At 48.1% G+C, this 15,879-nt stretch overlaps 2 protein-coding genes across 4 annotated transcripts in view; one reads left to right on the top strand and one right to left on the bottom strand.

Moving 5' to 3' along the window:
• The window catches only part of LYSMD1 (LysM domain containing 1), a 146,687-nt gene extending 142,125 nt beyond the window's left edge, over positions 1–4,562 (bottom strand). Inside the window, exon 1 of one of the 2 annotated variants that reach the window (XM_083166495.1) lies at positions 4,476–4,562. The gene's annotated coding sequence lies outside the window, so the exon portion shown is untranslated. The remainder of the gene's footprint in view (positions 1–4,475) is intronic. The other variant, XM_083166493.1, reaches the window with a different exon arrangement.
• A 9,206-nt stretch (positions 4,563–13,768) lies between these two features.
• DCAF8 (DDB1 and CUL4 associated factor 8) overlaps positions 13,769–15,879 on the top strand; it is a 31,189-nt gene continuing 29,078 nt past the window's right edge. Inside the window, exon 1 of one of the 2 annotated variants that reach the window (XM_083166490.1) lies at positions 13,769–13,861. The gene's annotated coding sequence lies outside the window, so the exon portion shown is untranslated. The other variant, XM_083166489.1, reaches the window with a different exon arrangement.

The following is a 15,879-nucleotide window of genomic DNA, read 5'->3' as shown; positions in this document are numbered from 1 at the left end:
TGTACTCTATACCCCTAGATGAATTCCCTGAGGGGTGTAGTTTGCAAAATGGGGTCACTTGTGGGGGGGTTCCTAACTTTTAGCATCTTATGGTGCCTAGAAACCTACATGGTGCCTAAAAAATAATCTCATAAAAAGGAGGCTCCAAAATCAAGTAGGTGCTCCTTCTATTATGAAGCCTGTGGTTTGGTCACCGTGCACACTAGGGCCACATATGGGATATTTATGAAAACCAAAGAATTGGGGGAATCAATTTTTAGTCACATTTCTCTAGTAAAATGTACTGTATTTGTTAGAAAAATGTATTAAAATTAAAACTCTGCAAAAAAAATGAAATTTTGAAATTTCACCTACACTTTGTTTTAATTCCTGTGAAACACCTAAAGGGTTAACAAACTTCCAAAATGCTGTTTTGAATACTGTGAGGGGTGCAGTTTTTGAAATGGCATCATTTATGGGGGTGTCTCACATACAAGTCCCTCAAAGTCACATCAAAACTGACCTGGTCCCTAAAAAAATCAGAGTTTGAAATTTTCTTGAAAATTTGAGAATTTGCTAGTCATATTTGAAGCCTCCTAGTGTCCAAAAAAATGAAAAGGGGGTTGAAATAATGATTGCAACATAAAGTAGACATATGGTCTTTGTTAGTTATTAACTATTTTGAGTGGTATGATTATTTGTCTCACAAGCAGAAAATGTGACATTTTGCATATTGCTAAATTTTCCATTTTTTCACGATATTTTGGTATTTTTCACAAAAAAACACAGACTGTATCGACCAAAATTTACCACTAACTTGAAGTACAATGTGTCACGAGAAAACAATCTCAAAATCACTGGGATAAGTAAAAGCAAAAAAAAGTTATCCCCACTTAAGTGAGACATGTCAGATTTGAAAAAAAGGGCTCTGTCATGAAGGCACAAACTGGCTCTGTCATGAAGGGGTTAACATTGATCCAATTATTTATATTATAAACAAACTTTTGTTTTGACATCTCATTAAAAAGTATCAAGTTATTGCTTTAGCTTAAAACTTCAAAATAAATATTTAGGGCCGCATTTATCAAGCAATATTTGCAGTTAAATCCCCGAAAACAGTTCACAGCAAATATTTAGTATCCCCCAAATGTATTAAAGGGGAACCGCAGCAGGGATCTCCGATCCCTGCTGCGATCCTCCCTGCAGCGCCGCCGGCCGCGTCCCCCATAGGTTTCTATGGGGGATGCGAAGCTGCCCGATGTATCAACATTGGCCAGCCCGGCATCGCACCCCTGGGTTATCGCCATTCTAATGTGGCGATAGCCCATTGTAGCCTATGGCTACACATCGCACTGCCGATCGGGGCAGTGCGGTCACAGGGGTGGGCGGGGGTCAGCGCATAACCGGGCATGCGCTGACCTCCCGGCTTCCGGGTTAGGGCTTCGCAGGGGCGGGCTATTATTGGAGCCCTGTCCCTGCGCCCTTAATATTGATAAATTGCCCCGATATGATCGCATTTTACAATGCGATCCTGGGCTGTAATATTCCGCCCAGATCGCATTGTAAATGCGATCATGAAAAATGGGCCCTTAATGAGCAATGACGTGGATTGCATTCCACATTTTGGGTATAACTATGAGCACCTTAAGAATAAACTTCAGATCAGGAAGGTCTGCTGAGATACTCTGTGTGCGTTATCTCTTCATTTCTGGTCTCCAGCCGGCTGTCAATCATGGAACCTCTGACTGAACATTGAAGGTAGTTGTCAGACCCTGTGTCATCTCTCAGGGACCCTAACAACGTGAACCAGTGTGTTTTAACGCAGACGTGAACCAGTGTGAGGTAAATAACCCAAAGGTGACCTGGTGTGTGGTAAATAACGCAGAAGTGACCCAGTGTGTGGTAAGTAACGCAGAAGTGACCCAGTGTGTGGTAAGTAACGCAGAAGTGACCCAGTGTGTGGTAAGTAACGCAGAAGTGACCCAGTGTGTGGTAAGTAACGCAGAAGTGACCCAGTGTGAGGTAAATAACGCAGAAGTGACCCAGTGTGTGGTAAGTAACGCAGAAGTGACCCAGTGTGTGGTAAGTAACGAAGAAGTGACCTAGTGTGTGGTAAGTAACGCAGAAGCGACCCAGTGTGTGGTAAGTAATGCAGAAGTGACCCAGTGTGAGGTAAATAACACAAATGTGATCCACTGTCCCTTTAAATGTATTTTGCTTAAAATGCTTCTAGCAGAACAGATTTTAATTTCAGCATAAGATGGAAAAGTCTGAGGTGATTTTAAGATATGTTACCAAGGTCAGAAGATATTGCACCTGCGACATGAAGATAGCGTTTTGGAATGTTTTGAGAATCAGGAGGAGGAGGCAAAGTTACTGCATACTTGCCTACTTTTGGGAGATTATAGATCACACTGTAGGGCATCGTGTGGAGTGCCGTTGAGGGGGCGTATCACATTTTACCCAAAGGGCGTGTCTATCTCCACCCATGGGCGTGTCTACTCTCACTCAGGGGTGTGCCCTGCAGTGGCAGGTAAAAAGTAAAGTACAAAGTGCAGTACTGGCTACACACACTGATATCTCAGCTACATGGTGACAGACATGGTGCTTGGGCTGGGGGCCACATGCTGTGGGGACTAAGTAAAAACCGGACCCGGATAAGACACCGGTACGCCGGACCAGACATCAAACTCTGCATTCCGGAGCTTATAGTGTCAGCTCCGAGGGGTGTCCCATGCGGGTGGTGTCTTGTCCGGGGGGATGCCTGTGATTGCTCACACCAGGGACATGGGGAAGGGGAGATTACAGCCTCCCCGTGTGGTCTGGACCGTTCCAGTTTTTATTACACCCCCGGACCATGCGGTGAGGCTGTATTCTCCCCCCTCTCCTCTCCCAGGTGACAGGTGCGAGAGCAGCCTCATCAGATGGAGCACCCCCGGACCGGATACTACAAGCTCCGGAAAGCAGAGTTTGATGTCCAGTCCGGCATTCCGGTGTCTTATCCGATTCCGGATTTTACCCATACCCCATGCTGTGTCCCTTCCCACAGTACTACCAGCCTTCCTTTTAAAGCCTGTCTCTGTTTGTTTTTGACTTGTGCATGCACAATCCATATTGTGAAAGGAGACGGCTTAGGGGATTTCTGGAGCTGCGCTTCAATTTGCAGGCCACCGGGGTACTCAGCCACACATCATAGTACATTATACACAGCACCCCCCTCCCATATTACACCCAGCACATTCTACAAAACACCATAATATATCATATGCAGCTTCAACCCATATTACACCCATTACATATACACAGCACCCCCCTCCCCCATATTACACCCTGTACAGTACACACAGCACATTGCACAAAACACTATAGTATATTACATGCAGATTCCCCCCATATTACACCCATTACATATACACAGCACCCCCCTCCCCCATATTACACCCTGTACAGTACACACAGCACATTGCACAAAACACTATAGTATATTACATGCAGATTCCCCCCCCCCCATATTACACCCATTACATATACACAGCACCCCCCTCCCCCATATTACACCCTGTACAGTACACACAGCACATTGCACAAAACACTATAGTATATTACATGCAGATTCCCCCCCCATATTACACCCATTACATATACACAGCACCCCCCTCCCCCATATTACACCCTGTACAGTACACACAGCACATTGCACAAAACACTATAGTATATTACATGCAGATTCCCCCCCCCCCCCATATTACACCCATTACATATACACAGCACCCCCCTCCCCCATATTACACCCTGCACAGTAGACAACACATTGCACAAAACACTATAGTATATTACATGCAGTTTCCCCCCCCATATTACACCCATTACATATACACAGCACCCCCTCCCCCATATTACACCCTGTACAGTAGACAACACATTGTACAAAACACTATAGTATATTACATGCAGATCCCCCCCCCATATTACACCCATTACATATACACAGCACCCCCTCCCCCATATTACACCCTGCACAGTAGACAACACATTGTACAAAACACTATAGTATATTACATGCAGATCCCCCCCCCATATTACACCCATTACATATACACAGCACCCCCTCCCCCATATTACACCCTGCACAGTAGACAACACATTGTACAAAACACTATAGTATATTACATGCAGCTTCATCCCATATTACACCCATTACATATACACAGCACCCCCCTCCCCCATATTACACCCTGTACAGTACGCACCGCACATTGTACAAAACACCATAGTATATCACATGCAGCTTCCCCCCATATTACACCCATTTACATGTACACAGCACCCCCCCATATTACACCCTGTGCACAAAGCATAATGTACACAACACCATAATACATTACACACAGCTAGTACATGCAGCACATTGCACACACCATATTAAATTATACATAGCAGCCCCATATTACACATAATACACCAGCCCCCATTTCCTCAGTGCACACAGCACTCACCTGGCTGTGTTGTTGCTCATGTCAGGGACTTGCAGGGAACCAGCCATGTGGAGAGGGAGGGAGGCGGAGAGGCAGGAAGAGCTGGTCTGTGTAACAGGAGCTGAGTGTGGGGGCGGGCCCAGCCTCAGGGAAGCCCCGACTGCAGTGCCAGATGACCTGATGCACAGACTTCTGGTCTGTACCAGAGGAGCTGGTCACTGCTACCCATAACACAGGCCCCGCCCCCCGCCAGTACGGACGCGCGCATGCGCAGTCCGAATGTCCAGAAAATAATAATCCCAGAAACCGGGAGGTATGAGGGGCTTTGCGGGGCAGCGGGAGGGTCAAGCAAAAAGCGGGACCCTCCCACTGAATGTGGGAGGGTTGGCAAGTATGAGTTACTGCTTGCTTATTAACATTGATCCAATTATTTCTATTATAAACAAACTTTTGTTTTGACATCTCATTAAAAAGTATCCATTTATGGTACTTGTTTCCTAGCACGGCCACAACGATCATGATCGCGGTCATCGGGGGTAAAATCGGGGCCATCGCGGCCATCGCACTAAAAAATCGGGTTCGATGGGCCAGACACGATGCCCGCGATTTCCCCATAGAGAACAATGTTAAATGCCTCAATTTACCCTCGATGACCGCGATTTCCCATAGGAAACAATGTTAAATGGGTCAATTTACCCAAATCATCATAGGGAAGAATGTTAAATGGGCCAGAAACCCCAAAAAAAACCCCTGAACATTTACATGTCCCCCCAAAAGTAGTTCACGCCACCCCGCGATCAACGTGAACCCGAAGCGTGGCGAGCGGCGGCGGTACGCGTCCTCCGACCTTTTCATACCCCCACTATCCACATCGGCGTGGAGTTGAGAATAGAATAGTGTGGCGAGCGCAGCGAGCCACCGAGCCCGAAGCGTGGCGAGCGGACGCGGATACCTTCACAGTTATACGCATCCCCTCGCCGGCTTCCCAGGTGTCCATGGCGACGCGGACACCTGTGAAGGCCGCGAAGGGACGCGTTTACCTGTGAAGGTATCCGCGTCCCCTCGCGGGTCTCGCTGCGCTCGCCACGCTTCGGGCTCGGTGGCTCGCTGCGCTTGCCACACTTTCTATTCTCAACTCCACGCCGACGTGGATAGTGGGGGTATGAAAAGGTCGGAGGACGCGTACCGCCGCCCCTCGCGGGCTCGCTGCGCTCGCCACGCTTCGGGTTCACGTTGATCGCGGGGTGGCGTGAACTACTTTTGGGGGGACATGTCAATGTTCAGGGTTTTTTTGGGGGGTTTCTGGCCCATTTACCATTCTTCCCTATGATGATTTGGGTAAATTGACCCATTTAACATTGTTTCCTATGGGAAATCGCGGTCATCGCGGGTAAATTGAGGCATTTAACATTATTCCCTATGGGGAAATCGCGGCCTTCGCGGGTGGACCATTTAAGCATTTTTGGCCACATACGACCCGACCGACGCGATTTTCACTGTTTTCAATGCATTTCAATAGAAAAATCGGGGGCATAGCGTCGGTCGCGTCGCAGGCCACTAAAAATTACCCCCGATGGCCGCGATTGTGGCCGTGCTAGGAAACAAGTACCCAATTTATTGCTTTAGCTTAAAACTTCAAAATAAATATTTAGGGCCGCATTTATCAAGCAATATTTGCGGTTAAATCCCCGAAAACAGTTCACCGCAAATATTTAGTATCCCCCATATGTTTTAAAGGGATCCCTGCTGCGATCCTCCCTGCAGCGCCGCCGGCCGCGTCCCCCATAGGTTTCTATGGGGGATGCGAAGCTGCCCGATGTATCAACATTGGCCAGCCCGGCATCGCACCCATGGGCTATCGCCATTCTAATGTGGCGATGGCCCATTGTAGCCTATGGCTACACATCGCACTGCCGATCGGGGCAGTGCGGTCACAGGGGTCGGCGGGGGTCAGCGCATAACCGTGCATGCGCTGACCTCCCGGCTTCCGGGTTAGGGCTTTGCAGGGGCGGGCTCCTATTGGAGCCCTGTCCCTGCGCCCTTAATATTGATAAATTGCCCCGATATGATCGCATTTTACAATGCGATCCTGGGCTGTAATATTCTGCCCAGATCGCATTGTAAATGTGATCATGAAAAATGGGCCCCTTAATGAACAATGACGTGGATTGCATTCCACATTTTGGGTATAACTATGAGCACCTTAAGAATAAACTTCAGATCAGGAAGGTCTGCTGAGATACTCTGTGTGCGTTATCTCTTCATTTCTGGTCTCCAGCCGGCTGTCAATCATGGAACCTCTGACTGAACATTGAAGGTAGTTGTCAGACCCTGTGTCATCTCTTAGGGACCCTAACAACGTGAACCAGTGTGAGGTAAATAACCCAAAGTTGACCTGGTGTGTGGTAAATAACGCAGAAGTGACCCAGTGTGTGGTAAGTAACGCAGAAGTGACCCAGTGTGTGGTAAGTAACGCAGAAGTGACCCAGTGTGAGGTAAATAACGCAGAAGTGACCCAGTGTGTGGTAAGTAACGCAGAAGTGACCCAGTGTGAGGTAAATAACGCAGAAGTGACCCAGTGTGAGGTAAATAACACAAATGTGATCCAGTGTGAGGTAAATAACACAGACGTGATCCAGTCTGTGGTAAATAAGGAAGAAGTGACCCAATGTGTGGTAAGTAATGCAGAAGTGACCCTGTGTGTTGTGAATAACGCAGAAGTGACCCAGTGTGAGGTAAATAACACAGATCTGATCCATTGTGAGGTAAATAACACAGACGTGATCCAGTGTGTGGTAAGTGATGCAGAAGTGACCCGGTGTGTGGTAAATAAAGCAAAAGTGACCTACAGTTGGAGCATCTCTCAACTTTGTTGCTTAGGTCATGGCACACCATGGCTAGCCCTGGCTATCCTATTGTTCTCAACAGAAATACAATACATAGAACAATACAGTAGGGGATTAGCATAGTAATCCCATTACTCACTTAATCATATTAACAGGTTAAATGAGGAGGGCTACATCTGTAGTGTGTTTTAATGCAGAGGTGAACCAGTGTGTTAAATAACCCAGAGGTGACCCAGTGTGATGTAAATAACGCAGACATGACCCAGTGTGAGGTAAATAACGCAGAAGTGAACCAGTGTGAGGTAAATAACGCAAATGTGACCCAGTGTGTGGTAAATTAAGCAGAAGTGACCCAGTGTGAGGTAAATAATGCAGACGTGACCATGGTGTGGTTAACGCAGAAGTGACCCAGTGTGAGGAGGTGTGGTTTGGGACTTCGACAGTCTGGATCCCGACTGCCCGGAGTCAGACTGCATGGCGAGCGCAAAAAAGCCCCTTGCGGGCTCGCTGCTCTCGCTACGCTGCGGGCACGGTGGCTCGCTACGCGATCCACCTATTCTATTCTCCCTCAATGGGGGTCGTGGACCCCCACGAGGGAAAATAGCGGGTGGCCGCCGGGCACCCGGCTGTCGGCCTTTTGACAGTCGGGATCCCAACGTCTGGTAAATGACTGTCTGGAACCCATCCGGTACCCGTGTGAGGTAAATAATGCAGATGTGATCCAGTGTGAGGTTAATAAAGCAGATGTGATCCAGTGTGAGGTAAATAACGCAGGCGTGATCCAGTGTGAGGTAAATAAAGCAGTCGTGACCCAGTGTGAGGTAAATAATGCAGAAGTGACCCATTGTGAGGTAAGTAATGCAGAAGTGACCCAGTGTGTGGTAAGTAATGCAGAAGTGACCCAGTGTGTGGTAAATAAAGCAGAGGTGACCCGGTGTGTGGTAAATAACTCAGAAGTTCCCCCGTGTGAGGTAAATAACCCAGAGGTGACCCGGTGTGTGGTAAATAACTCAGAAGTGACTCCGTGTGTTGTGAATAACGCAGAAGTGACCCAATGTGCGGAAAATAACAGACGTGATCCAGTGTGTGGTAAATAAGGAAGAAGTAACCCAATGTGAGGTAAGTAGCACAGAAGTGACCCAGTGTGATGTAAATAACCCAGACGTGACCCAGTGTGAGGAAAGTAATGGAGACGTGACCCAGTGTGAGGTAAATAACACAGAAGTTAACCAGTGTGAGGTAAATAAAGCAGACGTGACCCAGTGTGTGGTTAACGCAGGCGTGATCCAGTGGGATTCAGTATGGAATCCCGCCGGTCGGGATCCCGGCGTTCAAAATCCCGACAAGGGGGGGACGTGGATCGCCCCCCCCCCCCCTTGCGGGCTCGCTGCGCTCGCCACGCAGCGGGCCCGGTGCCTCGCTACGCTCGGCACGCTAATTTATTCTCCACCCCTGGAGGGAGAAAGTGTCAGGATTTCGGCGGTCGGGATTCTGAATGCCGGGATCCCGACCGCCGGGATTTTAACTGCATCCCATCCAGTGTGAGGTAAATAACGCAGGCGTGATCCAGTGTGAGGTCAATAACGCAGAAGTGACCCAGTGTGTTTTAATGCAGACGTGAACCAGTGTGAGGTAAATAACCCAGAGGTGACCCGGTGTGTGGTAAATAAAGCAGATGTGACCCGGTGTGTGGTTTATAGAGTATAGATATGATTCTCACCTTTTATATACATGGAAGGTTTAAGTTTTATATATGTTATTCCGAACTATCATTGTCCCTTTAAGATGTATTTTACTTAAAATGCTTCTAGCAGAACAGATTTTAATTCCAGCATAAGATGGAAAAGTTTGAGGTGATTGTAAGAGATGTTACCAAGGACAGAAGATATTGCACCTGCGACATGAAGATAGCGTTTTGGAATGTAAAGGAGGGCACTGAATGTTTTGAGAATCAGAAGGAGGAGGCAGAGTTACTGATTGCTTATTAACATTGATCCAATTATTTCTATTATAAACAAACTTTTGTTTTGACATCTCATTAAAAAGTATCAATTTATTGCTTTAGCTTAAAACTTCAAAATAAATATTTAATGAGCAATGACGTGGATTGCATTCCACATTTTGGGTATAACTATGAGCACTTTGAGTATAAACTTCAGATCAGAAAGGTCTGCTGAGATACTCTGTGTGCGTTATCTCTTCATTTCTGGTCTCCAGCTGGCTGTCAATCATGGAACCTCTGACTGGACATTGAAGGTAGTTGTCAGACCATGTGTCATCTCTCAGGGACCCTAACATGGTTAATGCAGACGTGACCCAGTGTGTGGTAAATAACGCAGACGTGATCCAGTGTGAGGTAAGTAATGCAGACGTGATCCAGTGTGAGGTAAATAACGCAGACGTGACCCAGTGTGAGGTAAATAACGCAGACGTGACCCAGTGTGAGGTAAATAACGCATGTCGTGATCCAGTGTGAGGTAAGTAATGCAGACGTGATCCAGTATGAGGTAAATAACGCATGTCGTGATCCAGTATGAGGTAAATAACGCAGACGTGATCCAGTGTGAGGTAAATAACGCATGTCGTGATCCAGTATGAGGTAAATAACGCAGACGTGATCCAGTGTGAGGTAAATAACGCATGTCGTGATCCAGTGTGAGGTAAGTAATGCAGACGTGACCCAGTATGAGGTAAATAACGCAGACGTAATCCAGTGTGAGGTAAATAACGCATGTCGTGATCCAGTGTGAGGTAAATAACGCATGTCGTGATCCAGTGTGAGGTAAGTAATGCAGACGTGACCCAGTGTGAGGTAAGTAATGCAGACGTGACCCAGTGTGAGGTAAGTAATGCAGGAGTGACCCGGTGTGTGCATACCCTCCAACATTTGATGGGCAAAAATCGGTACACATCAGAAAGGGGCGTGGCCACTAGAAAATGGGAGTGGTCAATGGTAAAATGGGCGTGTCAACAGTGACATGAATAATAATACAACTAAAATAATAGTTCACCCCTCATGGACCACCATTATAACAATAATGAACACAACACATATTTTTAAATGACCTGCGAGTGCTGCCAGTAAGGGAGAACATGTATGTAAGACACAGGGTACTTACATACACTGCCAGAGCCTGATCTAGAGCAGCTGCCTGCCTCCCGCCGGGCTGTTGCCGCTGCCTACCTCAGCTGAGTGTCTCCTGGGGCTACTGCTGTTCCATGACTCCCGGGCTGCTGATGGTGCCTCACTCCTGAACAAGTCTCTGTGATTGGCGGGTCATTTGAAAGGCGCAGCTGGGAGCTCAGCTGTGGCTGCCTGGGGAGGTGGGCTCTCCTGGGAGCCGCGGGATCTCGATGCGAGCGCAGCCTCCACAGGACCAACGCCATGTGCGTGTGCCACTGCAGCCTGTCACCCACTCGCTCCAGCTGCCATCGCCGGTTCCTTCAGTCTTGGAACGGAGTCTTGGTCCGAAGCTGAGAGGCAGGGGAGTGACGATTGGCCATAGGAGCTGTCACTCAGGAGCAGGGGCTAGGCTGCAGTTACTGCTAATAACCCGTGAGAGCAGTGGACTGAAGCGCTCCCTGCCGCCCCCCTGTGCTGTGATTGGATGCTCTGCAGCCACCACTTATGATTGGCTGCTTCTGTATACAGTACCTCCGATGCCTAAAAAAACGGTACATTCGGTACACTTTGATTTAGCCGGTACAGACCGTAAAAAAACGGTACTGTACCGGCTAAATCGGTACAGTTGGAGGGTATGTGTGTGGTGATAGAGTATAGATAGGATTCTCACCTTTTATATACATATATGGTTTAAGTTTTATATATGTTATTCAATTCTATCACTGTCCCTTTAAGATGTATTTTCCTTAACATGCTTCTAGCAGAACAGATTTTAAGATGGAAAAGTTACCTGGCAGCTCCCCGGGAGAGCTCACATACTATATGGCACTGGATGTGCCATTGTTTACATGTAATAAATCCCTGGAAGCTGCAGGCGGAGCTTTTCTTAATTTCATTCCTCCGCCTGGCTCTTGGTGACCCCCCTCCCCCCATTGGATGTGATACATTGCGGGTGCTGAGAAGCACCCTCGATGTGCCACTGATGGCCGCACATAAGATTTATCTGCTGTATGTATGTATGTATGCTCTCCAGCTCTGATATGAACGCACGGACCACGCATCGGATCACATGTCATTCACATGCAATTTGGGCCGATTTCACATGATTTCTTGGCCTGATTCGCAAGAATCGAGTGAAATCGGGCCAAAATCACATAGGGTATGGGGGACTTGACTATCTGTTCCTCTATTGCCTCTCAGAGCCTTTGTCTGTGCCTCTTCTACCTAAGGGCCAGATTCTCTAAGCTTCAAAAGTGATAAAATGGAGAGTGATAAACAGCCAGCCAATCAGCTCCTACCTGCCATGCCACATACTGTGTTTGAAAAATGTCAGGTAGGAGCTGATTGGCTGGCTGTTTATCACTCTCTATTTTATCACTTTTGAAGCTTAGAGAATCTGGCCCATGTGCCAATATATCTGTCCTTCCTGACAGTTTTCCTTTCCATATCCTCTCCTCCTGTTTTTTTGTACTATCCTGTCTTTATTTTGCTCCCTCTCTTCTCGCCTCCATGTTCCATCCCTTGCCCCCACCTCACCTGTTTCAGTAGCTCCCACAGCTTGTTCCATTCCCTGTAGTACTTCAGTCACTGCATCCCAATTGCCCACTGTTCAATGGCCCACTGGTTCCCCATGAGTACAGCTGATTCGCTTCTCCTTATCTGTGAGAACCAAGCTAGTCACATAACCGGTTCCTGCCATGGATTCACACTTGCTGGCAGTGGCACCCGGCGGTAACTAACCTTCCTCCCACCCCCTGACACCAGTGGCCCAAGAGATCCAACTATGCCCATAAGCTCTCCACCTAGAGGAGTGTGGCTGATAGCTTCACCCCGCACTTCTCTTCTGCAGGTCTGGTGTATTCACATTAGAAAAGAAAACACGGTTTGTGTGGGGGGGTGTCGGACATTTATGGTATGCCTGGGCACACAACACACCCTCCCTTTGCCCACTAGGATTTAGCCTAGCTATACCTAAATTGGCTACAAACTTGTGGTCTAAAGGATCTGGTTCTTTACGCAAGTGTCTTGTAAAATGTGATGTCCTTTTGGATTTAGCCTACTTACTGTATATAAAATGGGATGGAATCAAGTGGACAAAGGACCTGGGCCAGATTCTCTAAGCTTCAATAGTGATAAAATGGAGAGTGATAAACAGCCAGCCAATCAGCTCCTGCCTGACATTTTTCAAACACAGTCTGTGACATGGCAGGTAAGAGCTGATTGGCTGGCTGTTTACCACTCTCCATTTTATCACTTTTGAAGCTTAGAGAATCTGGCCCCTGGTCCTTTACACAGATGCTCATAAAATATCGGGTCCCTTTGCCCACTTGGATTTAACCGACTTATATAAAATGGGCTATAATCAAGTGGCCTAAAGGACCTGGTTCTTTAAGTGAGTCTTTTAGACCACTAGGAAATAGCCTAATTTTATTGAATGGGCTAAATCAAAGTGGATAGAGGGACCAGGTCCTTTAACCCACAAAGAAATAGCCTAGTTTTATTTAGTAGGCTACCCCTTTTACACCAAAATCCCTGGTCGGACCCTGGTCTTTGAACATGGGAGTTTCCAGAGTTGTACCCAGCGTCATACCCCATTTACACAGCACTGCGACCCAGGTCTGCGCCGTTTACACTGAACCTGGGTCAGCACTGCTTTTCCCTATGAATGACATTAAAAATGTCCATTTTACGATAAACTGCCAGCCAACTTTCCCTCAATGATTTAAAATAAAAATTAAAAGACATGACAATTTAGCTTTGAAAATGTTGGTTTATTTAGTAAAAAAAAGTTTTATTCATTGCTCAAGCATACATAGCGGTATAAAAGTGCAGCATCATCCATGAGCTCTCCCCAGCCCCTTCCCCTGCAGCCGCAGACCGAATCTCCCATGTGCTCCCCCTATCCCCCCCCCCCCAAAAAAAATAATAATATAAATGATACTGCATCCAATTATCCAATTATGATTTCTGTGTGCACTGCCCGTATCCTTCCTGGCTGCTGTCTTTTGCCACTGCAGCGCACTGTGGAAAGGCGTCCAGCACTTCTGGTATCCTTTCAGCACTACCCAGATGTCCCAACCTGGGTTGGGACCATTTACACCGCCCATGACCCAGGTCCAACCAGTGTTCAACCCTGGTCAGGACCTGGGTAGGAGACCAGTGTTACTGGACCTGGGTTGACCCCTTTTACACCAACGCTGACCTAGGTCCGACCTGGGTCCAACCTGGGTTATTCCTTGGTGTAAAAGGGGTATAAATCAGTGTGAATAGAAGGACCTGCCCTTTAGCCCACTAGGATATAGCCTATTTGTATTGAGTGGGCTAAATCATAGTGCCTGGAGGGACTCAGGGTCCTTTAGCCCACTATAAAATAGACTCAACCGTGGGCACATGGAGCAGTAAACACCAGGCCTGCTGCGGCCCCCGGCAGTAAAGCGGTGAGTGTCGCGCAGGTTCTGCCGTCAGTCGGGGGAGGAGTCGGGCAGGACATGGCTGCAGCTGATCGGATGAGCTGAGCTCCCCCAGCCGGGGCCTGTAATCACCCATCGGGGATCCGGATCTACACAGCCCGGGCCTAGGACCCTGCACCCGGGCACCGAATCGCCCAGGCCAGCCTCGGTGGGTTCCTGTCACTAGTGCAGCTCGGTCCTACCCCGGACTGTCCGGCCTCATAACACGGGACTGGGCCTCCCTCCACCGGGCACCACAGCCGGGACTCCCCACGCTCCTTACACTCGGAGCTGGGCCGCGCTGCCGGGCCATATTCCTGTCCCCCTGTATATGTAATGTTACATCCCCCCTTGTATATGTCCTGCCACATGTAATGTCACATCCCCTGCCCCCTGTATGACGTGCCATATTCCTGTCCCCCTGTATATGTCCTGCCACATGTAATGTCACATCCCCTGCCCCCTGTATGACGTGCCATATTCCTGTCCCCCTGTATATGTTCTGCCACATGTAATGTCACATCCCCTGCCCCCTGTATGACGTGCCATATTCCTGTCCCCCTGTATATGTCCTGCCACATGTAATGTCACATCCCTGTATATGTCCTGCCACATGTAATGTCACATCCCCTGCCCCCTGTATGACGTGCCATATTCCTGTCCCCCTGTATATGTCCTGCCACATGTAATGTCACATCCCTGTATATGTCCTGCCACATGTAATGTCACATCCCCTGCCCCCTGTATGACGTGCCATATTCCTGTCCCCCTGTATATGTCCTGCCACATGTAATGTCACATCCCCTGCCCCCTGTATGACGTGCCATATTCCTGTCCCCCTGTATATGTCCTGCCACATGTAATGTCACATCCCCTGCCCCCTGTATGACGTGCCATATTCCTGTCCCCCTGTATATGTAAAGTTACATCCCCCCCTGTATATGTCCTGCCACATGTAATGTCACATCCCCTGCCCCCTGTATGACGTACCATATTCCTGTCCCCCTGTATATGTTCTGCCACATGTAATGTCACATCCCCTGCCCCCTGTATGACGTGCCATATTCCTGTCCCCCTGTATATGTCCTGCCACATGTAATGTCACATCCCCTGCCCCCTGTATGACGTGCCATATTCCTGTCCCCCTGTATATGTCCTGCCACATGTAATGTCACATCCCCTGCCCCCTGTATGACGTGCCATATTCCTGTCCCCCTGTATATGTCCTGCCACATGTGATGTCACATCCCCTGCCCCCTGTATGACGTGCCATATTCCTGTCCCCCTGTATATGTCCTGCCACATGTAATGTCACATCCCCTGCCCCCTGTATGACGTGCCATATTCCTGTCCCCCTGTATATGTCCTGCCACATGTAATGTCACATCCCCTGCCCCCTGTATGACGTGCCATATTCCTGTCCCCCTGTATATGTCCTGCCACATGTAATGTCACATCCCCTGCTACCTGTATATGTAATGTAGCACCCCCCCCCCTGTACGTGTCCTGCCACATGTAATGTCACATCCCCTGCCCCCTGTATATATAATGTCACATCCCCTGCCCCCCTGTATATATAATGTCACATCCCCTGCCCCCCTGTATATATAATGTCACATCCCCTGCCCCCTGTATCTGTAATGTCACATCCCCTGTATATATAATGTCACATTCCCCTGCCCCCTGTATATATAATGTCACATTCCCTGCCCCCTGTATATATAATGTAGCACCCCCCCCCCCCCCCCCGTATGTGTCCTGCCACATGTAATGTCCCATCCCCTGCCCCCTGTATGTGTAATGTAGCACCCCCTGCCCCCTGTATGTGTAATGTAGCATCCCCTGCCCCTCTATATATGTAATGTTATGCCCCCTAACACCCTACTTATGTATATATCATTGTCCCCAGTATATACAATGTTATGCCCCCTTACACCCTCCTTCTGTACATATCATGCAAATGTTGCAAAGTTTTGGGGACTTTTTGTATGTTTATATTCCCGTTT

This window comes from Crinia signifera, chromosome 12 (genome assembly GCF_055691185.1).
Source record: "Crinia signifera chromosome 12, ASM5569118v1, whole genome shotgun sequence".
Lineage (NCBI taxonomy): Eukaryota > Metazoa > Chordata > Amphibia > Anura > Myobatrachidae > Crinia > Crinia signifera.
The sequence above is the reverse complement of the archived record's forward strand: the minus strand, read 5'-3'. Positions and strand labels throughout refer to the sequence as shown.